The following is a 12528-nucleotide window of genomic DNA, read 5'->3' as shown; positions in this document are numbered from 1 at the left end:
CTGGAGGTCAGCATGTAGAAGAATGCAGATCGATCCATGCTCATCACCCTGTACAAAGCTTAAGTACAAGTGGATCAAGGACCTCCACATCAAACCAGATACACTCAAACAAATAGAAGAAAAAGTGGGGAAGAATCTTGAACACATGGGCACTGGAGAAAATTTCCTGAACAAAACACCAATGGCTTATGCTCTAAGATCAAGAATTGACAAATGGGATCTCATAAAACTGCAAAGCTTCTGTAAGGCAAAGGACAGTGTTGTTAGGACAAAACGGCAACCAATAGATTGGGAAAAGATCTTTACCAATCCTACAACTGATAGAGGGCTAATATCCAAAATATACAAAGAACTCACTAAGTTAGACTGCGGGGAGACAAATAGCCCTATTAAAAATGGGGTTTAGAGCTAAACAAAGAATTCACAGCTGAGGAATGTCGAATGACTTAGACATGTTCAACATCCTTAGTCATAAGGGAAATGCAAATCAAAACAACCCTGGGATTCCACCTCACAACAGTCAGATGGCTATGTTCAAAAACTCAGGTGACAGCAGATGCTGGAGAGGATGTGAAAAAGAGGAACATTCTTCCATTGTTGGTGGGATTGCAGACTGGTACAACCATTCTGGAAATTAGTCTGGAGGTTCCCCAGATAATTGGACATTGCATTACCTGAGGACCCAGCTATACCTCTCTTGGGCATATACCCAAAAGATGCTCTAACATACAACAAAGACACGTGCTCCACTATGTTCATAGCAGCCTTATTTATAATAGCCAGAAACTGGAAAGAACCCAGATGCCCTTCAACAGAGGAATGGATACAGAAAATGTGGTACATCTACACAATGGAATATTACTCAGCTATCAAAAACAATGACTTTATGAAGTTCATAGGCAAATGGATGGAACTGGAAAATATCATCCTGAGTGAGGTAACCCAATCACAGAAAAACACACATGGTATGCACTCATTGATAAGTGGATATTAGCCCAAATGCTTGAATTACCCTAGATGCACAGAACACATGAAACTGAAGAAGGATGACCAAAATGCGGATGCTTCACTCCTTCTTTAAAAGGGGAACAAGAATACCCTTGGGAGAGAATAGGGAGGCAAAGTTTAGAACTGAGGCTGAAGGAACGCCCATTCAGAGCCTGCCCCACATGTGGCCCATACATATACAGCCACCAAACTAGATAAGATGGATGAAGCAAAGAAGTACAGGCTGACAGGAACTGGATGTAGATCTCTCCTGAGAGACACAGCCAGAATACCGCAAATACATAGGCGAATGCCAGCAGCAAACCACTGAACTGAGAACGGGACCCCCGTTGAAGGAATCAGAGAAAGGACTGGAAGAGCTTGAAGGGACTTGAGACCCCATATGAACAACAATGCCAACCAACCAGAGCTTCCAGGGACTAAGCCACTACCCAAAGACTATACATGGACTGAACCTGGGCTCCAACTTCATGAATAGCCTAGTAAGAGCACCAGTGGAAGGGGAAGCCCTTGGTCCTGCTAAGACTGAACCCCCAGTGAACGTGATTGTTGGGGGGAGGGTGGTAATGGAGGTGGATGGGGGAGGGGAACACCCATATAGAAGGGGAGCTGGAGGGGTTTGAGGATGTTTGCCTGGAAACCGGGAAAGGGAATAACATTTGAAATGTAAATAAGAAATACCCAATTTAATAAAGATGGAAAAAATACATGAAATTTAAAAAAAGAAAAGAAAAAAAAGAAAATACTGGTCTGGATGTAAAAAATATAAATAGATAAAAATAACTTTTAAATGTATTTTTAAAAGATTTATTTATTATATATAAGTGCACTGTAGCTGTCTTCAGACACACCAGAAGAGGGCATCAGATTCCATTACAGATGGTTGTGAGCCTCTATGTGGTTGCTGGGAATTGAACTCAGGACCTCTGGAAGAGCAGTCGGTGCTCTTAACCGCTGAGCCATCTCTCCAGCCCCACACAGAAACTCTTTAAGTATTAAGCTATATCTTCCTGAATTAGATTGATTGATAGATCGATCGATAGATAGATAGATAGATAGATAGATAGATAGATAGATAAGTAGACAGACAGATAGATCCTAGTCCATCAATCTTAAGTTTCTTGACTTGTGGACCCCTCACTCTGACTCGTACTTTGAGTTGTTTATCCCTCTGGACAGGCTGGAATCCACGTTTGTCATCACAAAATAATGTAGCATAAAAATACAAGCAAATCTAGTAGATCTTCCTGAATTCCATGGTGGCAGAAACAATGGTGTACCCCAATCCACCCCCTAATTCAGGGGAGAGCACAAACACAGTCTCCCATTGCCAGGGAGGTCAAGTTTCCCACACTGGGGAAAACCACATGGGTCAGCACATGCAGAGCGCACTGGATGAGCCTCATCCTGGAAAAGCCACTACTTCACCGTCATGAGGTCCCCTGCCAGGTAAGGGCCAAGACACCAGTGAGTTGCTCTGCCCAAAGGAATGAATGTTCCACAGACAGTCTTGCCTAACCTCCTGGTTATTGCTTTTCTAGATCCTGTGTTCCTTTGACGATCTTATGGTAGCTTTAGGCTCCCTTTCCAAAAACTTACTCCACATGTAAACAGAATTTCTAATACAATCTTGGGAGATTCTTGAGCCCCAGAAAGCTCCATGGAGAGACATTAGTGGCTGAGGAGAGAGCACATGGCCACCTCTGTGGCCCTGTCCCTTGTCAGCTGATTATTTGACATCAATGATAAAAGTTGACAATATACAAATATATGGGAAGTAGGCTGAGTTTGGCAGTGAGACGAAATCACCCCCTGATAACAGAGAGACTAAGGCAGGACTTCCGGTGCCAAGGGAGGTTATAGAATTGGGAAGAAACTGGGTGTATTCCTGTGTATCCATGGACTCCTGTTGGGGGTTGCCTGTTGGTTTACCCTGAAGTAGTCAGGCTGATGTGTGGAGTCAGCCTTCCAGTAATGGGAAGATCGCCACGAGTTTGGGTTCCTTTCTGCTTTGGATCTCGTTATAAGTAGCAGTAGATTCTCACTTCCATCATGCGGTGTTTTCTATCTTGATGGTTAAGAAAATCGAACCTTCAAGGGGAGGCTGTGTCAAGCAAGGAGGAGCTGATTTGCAACTGTCCCAGAGGGCAAACGATGGATGTGTTCTGGGCTAGGCAACTGATGGCAACCCTAGGCCAGAGCACAGGGACACACTGGCTGGGTAGACAGCCAAATCCAGGAACTGGGTGGCTGTCTGCTGCTGCTGACCTCCTCCTTCATGAGACTGCCACTGTCCGGCATCAAAAGTCACTTCCCAAAGCAGAGAAGGCTGCCCCCGCCCCGACTCCCTACCCCCATCCCCCACCTCCTCGGGCCTTCCCATCCTTCAGTAGCTCCTCCCACGGGGATCAGAGTATTGGGAATGCAGTTTGTTGGCTTTTTAGCTCCACATAAAACCCAGAAGGAGAGGGATGAAACTGAGCGCTCGCGGGCAAAGCTACAACACGCCCTGCCCAGGTCTCTCTCATCCCTTTCAGAAACTGTGCTTGGAATTGACTGCTTCCCAGCGCCTCGCTAGAATAGATTCATGGTTTATAAGCATAAAGCACGGCATTTTGGGAGGCAAGGTGCTGTCTCACCCGCTCCATTCTCCCACAGCTACGCCCAGGCCTGAGTCAGTCCCCACTAGAGATGCTGTCTGACAGCTCCAGCTCCGGCCTCTCTCCAACAGAGAGGGCCAGTGTTCTCCGCCTTCTGTATCCAGAGATGCCAGAGTCCAGAGAACCTGGACTTACCCCAATCAATACAGCTGCCGTGACTTGCCGGGCTGGCCAGCCTTAGGAAAGCTGACTCAGCACTGCCTGCTCCCTGCCACGCCTCCCCAGCTGGTGCCGTGGCTCCCAGCCACGATCTCTTTCTTGTTTCTGTGAGTTTTGGGATCCGAGGCCAAGAAAAGCTGACTCAGACATGACCCCTGCAAGGCCTGCGACTTCCTCCTGTGCCAGGAAATAGGGCATCCTGCGTCTCTGCCAAGAAGACCACAAGAAAGGTCAAGGAGTTTAGCAACTGAGGTCTGGGTCGGGAAAATCTTATTCCCCAGGGTGGGGTTCTGAGGCTCAGAGTCGCGGCAACGCTGTCCTGACCATATTCTCCAAACTCAAAATTCTTAACCTGTGGTTAGGCACATGCAATTTTCCTCCAGAGAAGATGGGAGAGAAGATTAGAAACAGGGCTTGTCTCGGGGTTTATCAGAGTAGGACCCTGGTCCTGTCTTCACTTAGTCACTAGACTTGACATCTGTTGGGTCGTCTCTCGGCAGACCTACAGGATGTCCTCTTTCCCAGGACAACAATCCTAGGGAAGTCACCAGACACATTTCTCAGCCTTAGCAGCCTTATTGACTTCTGAGAGAAGAGTACTCTACAGCACACAGGATCTCTGCTTGGCAATGCCAGTAGCATTTACCCAGAAACCCTCTAATCATGGAAATTAAAAATGCCTCCAGGCTGGCGAGAAGGCCACCAGGTAAAGGGACAAGCTGCCAGGATTGACAAGCTGAGTTCAATCCCTGGGAAGAAGGACAGAGCTGACTGACTCCTTAATGTCCCCAGACATGACCAAATGTCTCAGGGGAAGCAGTGACTAAAGCACTCTTGGTTGGTGATTCCTGATCCCAGAACACAGGACATGAATGCATTGAAGATGTTCAGTGTCCAGGAGAGCGTGGCAGAGAAATTCAAACCTCAAAGTGTAAGATCCTGCCACTAGGCTGGGGGGAAAAGACAGCCTCACTCCAGAGAACTTTTGGACTACGGGAGGGAGCATGAACAGAGCAGGCCCTAGGGAGAAAGGAAGAGGGGGGAGAGGAGAGCAGAGCAGAGGAGAAGAAAAGAAAGAAGAAGGAGAAGGAGAAGGAGGAGAAGGAGAAGGAGAAGGAGAAGGAGAAGGAGAAGAAGAAGAAGAAGAAGAAGAAGAAGAAGAAGAAGAAGAAGAAGAAGAAGAAGAAGAAGAAGAAGAAGAAGAAGAAGAAGACCCAGACCTTGTATCTAGACTGTTAGACTGTCCAGGTCCCACTCAAGTCCTTCATGGGAGAAGCCATCTCTTCATGGTTTTGTTTCCTTACCTACAAAATGACATTCTAATTGTACCTGTTGCAGGATGTAATTAAACTTTTAATTATTTCTCTTTATACAGTATTTTGGTTTTAGACCACACTGGTTTATTTGTTTTTAAATATTTATTTCATCTTTTTTTTAAAAACATTTATTTATTTATTATGTATACATCATACAGCTTTCTGCCTGCATGTATGCAACTACAGGCCAGAAGAGGGCACCAGACCTGATTATAGGTGGTTGTGAGCCACCATGTGGTTGCTGGGAATTAAACTCAGGACCTCTGGAAGAGCAGACAGTGCTCTTAACCTCTGAGCCATCTCTCCAGCCCCTATTTATTTCATCTTAAGTGATGGGTTTTAAGTGTGTCTGGGTGTGGGTATGTACGCATGAGTGTAGTGCCCTCGGGGGCCAGAAGAGTGCGATAGACTCCCTGGAGCTGGAGTTAGAGGAGGTCGTGCGCTGCCCAGCCCCATGGCTAGTTTCACGCAGATGTCTAGATAAAAAGTGAGGTTAGGCTTGGTGGTCCATGCATGCGGATGCTAGAACTCAGGAGGCAGAGCTGGGCAAATCACAAGATGGAGTTTAGCTCAGTCTCCAGAGTGAGTGCCAGGCAGGTCAGCTTGAATTACACAGGGACATGCAGAGTGAGACCTTGTTCTACAAAGGCAGAGGCAGGTTCAAGGCCAGCCTGGACTACAAAGTAAGTTCAGAACAGCCAGGGATACACCTAAATCAGGATGTTGTGGTTGTGTTCAGTCCTAGCATTGGGGAGGTAAAAGGCCAAAGGATCAGAAGTTCAGAGTCATCCTTAGCTACATAGGGAGTTTGCAGTGAGGCTTGGGCCATCCTTGGCCACCCAGGCTTGGTTTTATGAGGCTGGTAGGATGGTTCAGTGGGCAAAGAGCATTGAGCCTGATGTCTTGGGTTTCATCCTCTGGCTTCCACACATGGGTGCACGCTCTCCTGCAGAAAAAAAAATTAATAAGAGATTTTAATTCGAAAAATGACAACAAAAGAACAAAGTGTTTAGGAGACTTAGTTCAGAGGTAGAACACTTGCTTACTAAGCGCCAAGGTTCTGTCCCCAACGCTGGGAAAGGAAAAAGGAAAACAGAAAAAAGGAGAGGCCCAGAGAGATCCCATGCACATGTCCCCACCAGTCCTCTCATTGACCTTTGTAAGAATGAATAAACCAACACTGACACGTCATTAGTAACCGGAGTCCCCGTTAATTCAGGTTTCCTTGGTCATTAGTAACCAGAGTCCCCATTAATTCAGGTTTCCTCTGTTTTGACCTAATATCTTTTCCCAGAGCCAGGATCCTATCCAAGACATCTTATATTTAACTGTCAAAATGCTCGCTCTCTCTCTCTCTCTCTCTCTCTCTCTCTCTCTCTCTCTCTCTCTTTATTTTTTGCATACGAATGTTTTGCCTTCCTGTATGTCTATGTACCATGTTCATGGCCAATGTCCATGGAGGTCAGATTTCCTGGAACCAAAGTTAGAAATGGTTGTGAACTTCTGTCCTGGTTAGGGTATTGTTACTGTGATGAAACACCGTGACCAAAAGCAACTTGGGGAGGACAGGGTTGATTTCACTCACCGTTCCATCATCAGAAGCAGTGAGGACAGGAACTCAGTCAGGGCAGGAACCCGGAGGCAGGAGCTGGTGCAGAGGCCATGGAGGGATGCTGCCTACTGGCTTGCTCCTCATGATTTGCTCAGCCTGCTTCCTTATAGAACCCAGGACCACCAGCCCAGGGATAGCCCCACCCACAATGGGCTGGGCCCTCCCCATCAATCACTAACTAAGAAAATTCCCTACAGGCTTGCCCACAGCCGGAACTCATGGAGGCATTCTCTCAGATGACCATAGCTTGTGTCAAGTTGGCATAAAACCAGCCAGCACACAGCGGTAGAAGGGATGACCCAGCTCCTTCTCTTTGTCCTCTGACAGCCATGACAGATGTGAGCCCGCACACAAACACATAGAGCTTAAATGTTTAAAATAAAAAAACAAAACAAGGAGTTGGGGATTTAGCTCAGTGGTAGAGTGCTTGCCTAGCAAGCGCAAGGCCCTGGGTTCGGTCCCCAGCTCCGGAAAAAAAAAAAAAAAAAAAAAAAAAAAGAAAGAAAAACAAGAGAAAAGGAAAAAAAAACCCCACGAAAACAAAAAAACTCTCCCCAAAACAAAACCCAAGAACAGCGCACGTGAGGTGACACAACTGTGGCAGGCAGAGCAATGTCCTCTAAAGACATCATAGGAATACACAGGTACACTGCTTACATAGCAAAATGGCTTTGTAGGGACAGAAGGATACATCCTGAAGTGGGATGACCTCGTTGGTAAAGCATCACACAGTCCTCAGCCTTTGGCTGAGACCAGAGAGGCAGGGTAACTAAAGGTCAGAGAAACAAAGCAGGGAACAAAGAGACTCAATCTTCCCTCCTAGATGCACCCCAGAAAGACTTAGCCCTGACAACACCTTCAGGTTAGCCCTGTCAGCCCTGAGTTAAACCTCTGACCTAAGAACGTTAATATAAAAGCTTCACACGGCTTAATGCTGCTGACGTCACAGTGATTGTGCGTGTAATGATGCATGTGGTGGCAAGCGAGGCTGGTTGTGGGAAACGGAGTCACTGGGCAAAAAAGGACTGCTCACTGCCTTCCCTCGAGCTGCCCCCCCCCACCTACAAGTTCGGTCCTTTTAACAACAATCACCAAGACAACATTGTCCTGGGTGTGGTGCATACTGTATGCCTTTATTTCTAGCACCCGGGAGCCCTAGGCAAGAGGATTATATGTTCCAGGCTACAGTGAGGTGGCTCTGTGGGTAAAGAGGCTTGTGGCCAAGCCTCATGACCTCAATTCCTGGGACTCAGACTCCTACAAGTACTTAAGTCCTCGGATCTCCACTTGTGCGTGCCCCCGAAATAAGTGTAAAATAGTAATAGAAACAATAATAGCAATGATAACAACAACAACAATAATAATAATCCTTCCAGGTACCAGGCTATCCTGCTCTACAGAGTAAGAACCTTGTGTCAAACATTTCCGTCGCCGATGAGGCCGAGACAGAGGCAGGTAGACATCTGTTAGTTGAAGGACAATAGGATGTTTCAGGACAGCCAGGGCTACATGTTGAGACAAAACAAACAAGCAAGCCAGCAAAACAAGGGTCACCGAGGTGGCTCAGTGAGTACAGGTGCAGAGAGAGAGAGAGAGAGAGAGAGAGAGAGAGAGAGAGAGAGAGAGAGAGAGAGAGAGAGAGAGAGAGAGAGAACTGGGTACACTAAGTTGTTCCAGGATCTCCACAAGGACGCTGAGACATGTCCCCCCCCACCCCCCCACAGACGCCGTACACATGGAGTAATGATAGTAATACTGTTTTAAGGCTCAACGAGAGCCAGACATAGTCGTTTATGTCTGCAGTCGGGACATATGCGGGTTGCGTTGATCATTAGCTTGTAATGAGTCAATTGAGTTTCTTCAGGCCACCGAAGTCCTTTGCAGTCTAGAACCTTAGTCGATGGAGATGTGCTTGCTATTCTGCCTCCGGTGAAGACTCCCTGTGAAGGTATGACTGTGAAACACCCCTAAAACTCGGTCCCCAATTAGTACGGACATTCCGGGAGGTTGCGGGAATGTGGGTCCCAGCGGCAGGAAAATGAATCTCCACCGGGTGGGCTTTGAGGTTTATAGTCTGACCCTACTTCATGCTGCATCTCCGCGTCCTGATTCACAGAGATGTGAGCCAGCAGACTGATGCGCCAGCCACAGCGGCCACGAGCTGGGGGCTACTCGGACGCCACCACGCCTCCGCTGCCAAGATGGATTCACTTCAACCAGCAAAGTGGCTGAAACAGCGCCCCACTACGGTCACTGCAGACCTTCCGGAGTTCCTCGCAGGCACGAACTCATTCATTCCTTTGTCCGTCCGTTCATGCAATGCTCGCCGTACTCGTTGCTTTTTTGGTTGCTGATAAAGCTTTATGACCGCAGGACTGGAGCGAGCGCTCAGGGTTTAAGAGCCCTGGCCATTCTTGCCGAAGACTCAGGTTCTACTCCCAGCACCTACGTGTTGGCTCACAGCCATCTGTCACTCCAGTTGCAGGAGGTGAAACGCCATCTTCTGGCCCCCGAGGGCACCAGGCTCGCACACGGTGCACACACATACATGTAGGCAAAGTGTTCACAGGCATAAAATAAGACAAAACAAACAAAAAACACAAAAAGACAAAGGGACGTATACCCCACCTCAGCCAAGGGAATTAAGGAAGAATGAGTTCATTTTGGCTTATGACTCCAGAGAGGTGAGTCTTCCGTGGCACAGGGAAGGCATGTCAGGAAGGGAGCAGAGAGCTAAAAGATCACATCTTTACCACGAGATGAGAGAGAGAGAGACAGGGTGCGGGGGACTCTGAACTGTCAAGCCAAGGAAAGTATCACTTTCTAACCCCCCTACCCCCCACCAAACAGCATCTTAAACTGAGGACCAAGTGTTCAAACGCCTGCACCTGCAGGGAGCATCCTAATTCAAGCCACCATCCGTACAAGTCACCAGCCACAGAGCCCTGGCCCTCAGCCTCGGGTTCCAGAGGTGAGTGAGAGACTGACTGATATGAATGTGGCCCAGAGCAGGATAGAACTGTGGCCTTCAGGAAGCATGTCGTGGTTCTGTGACTGGGCAAGGGACACTAAACCAGGAGAGTCTGGGAGGCTTTCTGGAAGCGGCGTGTTGGCCTTGAACAGGCAGGCTTCACTGAAGAGACCATGTCGGTAGTTCTCCGTGTGTGTGTGTGTGTGTGTGTGTGTGTGTGTGTGTGTGTGTGTGTGCGCGCGCGCATGCACACACACACTTAAAAATAAATTAAACCCTTTAAAAGCTAACTAAATTACATTATTAATTGGTGGTGATGGCTGCCCAACTCTATATTAAAAGCCTTTGAATTACATATTTGGGGGATTTAGATGGGTGAATTATGTGGCGTGTGACTTACATCTTAATAAACTGTTACCAAAAAAAAAAATAACCATCTGTTCAATCAGACAAACATCTCCAGATCCCGGGGTAGAACATTTGCCCTGGCCCGCCCTCCACACACCACCTCCTTCCAAAAGAAGAAAAAGGAAAAGGCCAAGCAGAGGAGGCCCTGCCAGCTCATGGAAGCACTAGAAGGGGCTTTGTAGGTGTAGTCATGTCACAGGGGGCCGGGAGGAGGGCAGCCTGCACAGTGGAGGGGTCCTGTAGGGGCAGAGCGAGGGGTGGGGAGTGGATGGCACAGAGAGCTCTTTCAGAGCAGTTGGCAGAGAAAGGGAATGGAAGAGGAGTCAAAGAGCTCCTGAGGGAGGAGAGAAGAGGATCGTCCCTGTTTGTGTTTAGAGGGCCACAGACCAGAGCATATTCTCTGAGAGAAAGAGGGAGAGGTGAGAACTTCCAGGGCAGAGGGAGGGAAGAAGGAAAGGGGGGTTGGGAGGACACAGGAGGTTACCTCATACCCCCTCCCAACTTTAGACAAAGGAATGACCCCTGGGGACCTAGGCCAAGCCGAACATTCAATGTCTATTCCTGTCTCTCTTACAAGGACGTCTGGGTCAATACTAATGTGGTACCCTCTGTTTGCCAGTAGGAAAACTGAGGCACAGACAGGTGGATAATGGGCATGAAATGACACCATAGTTAGCCCTGCTTTTAAACTCAGGCAGAAGAGCTCAGAGCCTCCCTCTGTTCTCTGGAAGGTTCTATAGGTCACAGCCACACAAAAGAAAGAAATGTGTTAACCAGATGACAGTCTCTGGCCATAGAGAAGTACCAGAGAGCAGATTTACTCTTCTGCCTTCAAAAACTACAACTCCAGGCTAGGGTGCAGCTTATTAGCGTTCTTGCCTAGCATGCACAGAGTTCTGAGTTTGGTCCTCAGCATCCTCAGCACCTATAGACCAGGTACAGTGGTACATGCCTGTCATCCCAGACCGTGAGAGGCAGAGGACAGGAGGATGAGAAGTTCAAGGTCACGCTCAGCTACTTAGGTAGTTCAAGGCCAACCTTGGCTATAAGAGACTCTATCTCAATGAAAGGGGCAGTGGTAGGGAGATAGCTCAGTCCGGAAAGTGTTTGTGGGGCAAGCATGAGGACCTGAGTTTGAATCACAAGCATCCGCTTAAAAACCAGGGGTGCAGGGTTGGGGATTTAGCTCAGTGGTAGAGCACTTGCCTAGCAAGCGCAAGGCCCTGGGTTCAGTCCCCAGCTTCGAAAAAAAATAAATAAATAAAAACCAGGGGTGCTAGAATGGGTGTGGTGACACTTGTCTTTCATCCCGGTACTTGAGAGGCAATTGGTTCTCTATGAGTTTGAGGCCAGCCTGGACTGCCTAGCAAATTCTAGGGCGGCCAAACAAACAAACACTACCACTACCACCACCACCACCATTACCACCATCACCACCACCACCACCATTACCACCACCACCATTACATCACCATTACCACCACCACCACCACCACCATTACCACCACCATCACCACCACCACCACCATTACCACCACCACCAATAACAACAATAGACCAGACAGGTATTAAGAAAAATGAAATTCACAGATTAAGGAATGGACCTAGAAAAAAATCATCCCAAGCAAGGGACCCCAGACCCTAAGAGACAAATACATCTTCTCTTACATGTAGATGCTAGCCTTAAAGCCTATGTGTGCTCTAATCTGAGCAACCACAGGGGTTAGCTACCCAGGAATGGACTAGGAGGAAGGAGAGAAACTCCCAAGGCAGGGGAAATAGAGTGTATTGTTTAGAAAGACAAAGAGAAAATAAGAAAAAGAGGTTGTTGGGGACAGAGATGGAAGAGAAGGCTAAGGAGGGGATACAGGGAGGGACAACCAACAGTAACAGCCATCTGAGAAGTCACAGAGAAACGTACTATTGTAGAAATGTCCTAGGGGTTGGGAATTTAGCTCAGTGGTAGAGCGCATGCCTAGCAAGCGCCAGGCCCTGGGTTTGGTCCCCAGCTCCGGAAAAAAAAAAAAAAAGAAAGAAAAAAGAAAAAAAGAAATGTCCTAAAATATATAAATATTTAAAAGAAAGAATCTGGGCTGGAGAGATGGCTCAGTGCTTAAGAGCATTGACTGCTCTTCCAGAGGTCCTGAGTTCAAATCCCAGCTCACGACCATGTGTAATGGGATACAATGCCCCCTTCTGGTGTGTCTGAAGATAAATAAATAAATAAATCTTTAAAAAAAAACAAAAAAAAAACCAAAAAAAAAAAAACAAAGAATCTAAATGGGGTTACCAAATATCGGGTGAGACTATGCCCCCACAGGACATCTTATGTTGCCAAGTAAAACCTCCAGTGCCATGAATGGGTTGCATCTTGTTGAGCCATTGGTCACAGGG

Source organism: Rattus norvegicus, chromosome 9, assembly GCF_021556685.1.
Source record: "Rattus norvegicus strain SHRSP/BbbUtx chromosome 9, alternate assembly SHRSP_T2T, whole genome shotgun sequence".
Lineage (NCBI taxonomy): Eukaryota > Metazoa > Chordata > Mammalia > Rodentia > Muridae > Rattus > Rattus norvegicus.
Note: the sequence above shows the minus strand (reverse complement) of the source record.